The 3,639-nt window shown below is 45.9% G+C and overlaps 1 long non-coding RNA gene across 1 annotated transcript in view; it reads left to right on the top strand.

The window, feature by feature from the left end:
* Positions 1–2,435, top strand: part of LOC120064682 — a 3,597-nt gene extending 1,162 nt beyond the window's left edge. The window contains exons 2-3 of the long non-coding RNA XR_005478628.1: positions 263–338; positions 2,289–2,435. This is a non-coding gene — a long non-coding RNA (uncharacterized LOC120064682). The remainder of the gene's footprint in view (positions 1–262; positions 339–2,288) is intronic.
* The last annotated feature ends 1,204 nt before the right edge of the window (positions 2,436–3,639 follow it).

Here is a 3,639-nt window from a genome sequence, read left to right on the forward strand (position 1 = left end):
CGACACATTGGGTGCGGCTGGCTTCCGGTTTGGAGGCGCGCTGTGTTAGAAGCAGTGCGGCTTGGTTGGGTTGTGCTTCGGAGGACGCATGGCTTTCGACCTTCGTCTCTCCCGAGCCCGTACGGGAGTTGTAGCGATGAGACAAGATAGTAATTACTAGCGATTGGATACCACGAAAATTGGGGAGAAAAGGGGATTAAAAAAAAGAATAAAAAAAAAAAAAGATAAATATTGGTGATATATCTCTCTCTCTCTCTCTCAGCTCCAGAGGTGTTGGGACCAGAGAAGTATGATAAGTCATGTGACATGTGGTCGCTAGGCGTCATCATGTACATCTTGTAAGTAACCTGATAACTTTACACTCTCAAACGAGAAATAAGATGAAAAGACAGAACGTGAGCGTGCATAACTATTCACCCCCTCAAAGGCAATACTTTGTAGATCCACCTTTTGCAGCAATTACAGCTGCAATTCTCTTGAGGTATGTCTCTATAAGCTTGGCACATCTAGCCACTGGGATCTTTGCCCATTCTTCAAGGCAAAACTGCTCCAGCTCCTTCAAGTTCGATGGTTCCGCTGGTGTACAGAAATCTTTAAGTCATACCACAGATTCTCATTGGATTGAGGTCTGGGCTTGACTATCCATTCCCAAGACATTTAAATGTTTCCCCTTAAACACATTGAGTGTTTCTTTAGCAGTATCTTAGTGTCACTGTCCTGCTAAAGGTGAACCTCCAGCCCAGTCTCAAATCTGGCTGAAAAGACGCTAACAGGTTCCCTCAAGATTTCCTGTAATTGCTTCTACTAATCGCATTGTTCCCACTAGCTTCCCGTCCGCTGTGAAAAACATCCCCACCGCATGATGCTGCCACCACCGTGCTTCACTGTGGGGATGGTGTTCTCGGGGTGATGAGAGGTGTTTTCCTTGATGGCCAAAAAGCTCCATTTTAGTCTCATCTGACCAGAGTACCTTCTTCCATATGTTTGGGGAGTTTCCCACGTGCCTTTTGGCAAACACCAAACATGTTTGCTTATTTTTTTTCTTTAAGCAATGGCTTTTTTCTGGCCACTCTTCCGTAAAGCCCAGCTCTATGGAGTGTACGGCATAACGTGGTCCTATGGACAGATACTCCAATCTCCGCTGTGGAGCTTTGCAGCTCCTTCAGGGTAATCTTTGGTCTCTTCGTTGCCTCTCTGATTAATGCCCTACTTGCCTGGTCCGTGAGTTTTGGTGGGCGGGCCCTCTCTAGGCGGTTTGTTGTGGTGCCATATTCTTTCCATTTTTGAATATGGATGTAATGGTGCTCCGTGGTGTTCAAAGTTTCCATATTTTCTATAACCAACCCTGATCGTAACCTTTCCACAACTTTGTCCCTAATCTGTTTGGAGAGCTCCTTGGTCTTCATGGTGCCGCTTGCTTGGTGGTGTTGCAGACTCTGGGGCCTTTCAGAACAGGTGTATATATACTGAGATCAGGTGACAGATCATGTGACACTTAGATTGCACACAGGTGAACTTTATTTAACTAAATATGTGACTTCTGAAGGTAATTGGTTGCACCAGATCTTATTTAGGGGCTTCATAGCAAAGGGGGTGAATACATATGCACGCACCACTTTTCAGTTTTACATTTTTTGAAACAAGTTATTTTTTTCTATATCATTATTATGGGGTTTTAAACCTTTACCCTTCTACCTTACACTCCTACCTGTCCCATGTGTTTCTAACCTTGTGGGTTTCCTAAACGGGTTGTGTGTTTCTAACCTTGTGGGTTTCCTAAACGGGTTGTGTGTTTCTAAACTTGTGTGTTTCCTAAATGGGTTGTGTGTTTCCTAAACGGGTTGTGTGTTTCTAAACTTGTGGGTTTCCTAAACGGGTTGTGTGTTTCCTAAACGGGTTGTGTGTTTCTAAACTTGTGGGTTTCCTAAACGGGTTGTGTGTTTCTAAACTTGTGGGTTTCCTAAACGGGTTGTGTTTCTAAACTTGTGTGTTTCCTAACGGTTGTGTGTTTCCTAAACGGGTTGTGTGTTTCTAAACTTGTGGGTTTCCTAAACGGGTTGTGTGTTTCTAAACTTGTGGGTTTCCTAAACGGGTTGTGTGTTTCCTAAACGGGTTGTGTGTTTCCTAAACGGGTTGTGTGTTTCTCAGCGGGTTGTGTGTTTCTAAACTGAATATTGAATGATTCTAGTCTTATCTCTCCTTCCTTCTAACTTTGGTTCTACTTTTAATTAACGGTCTGTCCATCTCTCTCTTCTGTCTCTCTTCTCCTCACCCCCCCCCCCCCCCAGGTTATGTGGTTATCCTCCGTTCTACTCTAACCATGGTCTGGCCATCTCTCCTGGGATGAAGAAGAGAATCAGGATGGGACAATATGAGTTTCCTAACCCAGAGTGGTCCGACGTATCAGAGGAGGGTAAGTGTGCCTTTTATACTTAAATGTCCTTGTATAGTGGACTTGTATAGTGGGCTTGTTTAGTGTCAAAAGCTTCATTTAAATCTGCTCCAACACCTCAGTTTTTCCCTCACGGCCGACATGCAATTTACACCGGTACGATTAATGATAAGTGATAGCCTGTCGGGCAACAAGATTCTCCAGGAGAATTTTATAGAAAGTTATCCTCTGCGTGATAATTCAAATGATATGTTATCTGTCAAATAGGTCCAGCACCACCTTATTTATCAACCCTCAACCAACAATGCAGAGTAAACTAAATAATCTAAGAACAATTTGCAAAATTAAGCTGTTCAGGAGTCTGTTGTCTTGGAGGTAGAAGCTGTTCAGCAGTCTAATGGCTTGGGGGTAGAAGCTGTTCAGCAGTCTAATGGCTTGGGGGTAGAAGCTGTTCAGCAGTCTTGGCTTTGGGGTAGAAAGCTGTCAGCAGTCTGATGGCTTGGGGGTAGAAGCTGTTCAGCAGTCTGATGCTTGGGGGTAGAAGCTGTTCAGCAGTCTGATGGCTTGGGGGTAGAAGCTGTTCAGCAGTCTGATGGCTTGGGGGTAGAAGCTGTTCAGCAGTCTGATGGCTTGGGGTAGAAGCGTTCAGCAGTCTGATGGCTTGGGGTAAAGCTGTTCAGCAGTCTGATGGCTTGGGGTAGAAGCTGTTCAGCAGTCTGATGGCTTGGGGTAGAAGCTGTTTCAGCAGTCTGATGGCTTGGGGGTAGAAGCTGTTCAGCAGTCTGTATGGCTTGGGGGTAGAAGCTGTTCAGGCAGTCTGTGTGCTTGGGGGTAGAAGCTGTTCAGCAGTCTGATGGCTTGGGGTGTAGAAGCTGTTCAGCAGTCTGATGGCTTGGGGTAGAAGCTGTTCAGCAGTCTGATGGCTTGGGGTAGAAGCTGTTCAGCAGTCTGATGCTTGGGGGTAGAAGCTGTTCAGCAGTCCTGATTGCTTGGGGGTAGAGAGCTGTTAGCAGTCTGATGGCTTGGGGTAGAAGCTGTTCAGCAGTCTGATGGCTTGGGGGTAGAAGCTGTTCAGCAGTCTGATGGCTTGGGGTAGAACTGTTCAGCAGTCTGATGGCTTGGGGTAGAAGCTGTTCAGCAGTCTGATGGCTTGGGGTAGAAGCTGTTCAGCAGTCTGATGGCTTGGGGTGTAGAAGCTGTTCAGCAGTCTGATGGCTTGGGGGTATAAGCTGTCGGAGCAGTCTGAT

The sequence above is a fragment of the Salvelinus namaycush genome, chromosome 20, assembly GCF_016432855.1.
Source record: "Salvelinus namaycush isolate Seneca chromosome 20, SaNama_1.0, whole genome shotgun sequence".
NCBI classification, from domain to species: Eukaryota; Metazoa; Chordata; class Actinopteri; order Salmoniformes; family Salmonidae; genus Salvelinus; species Salvelinus namaycush.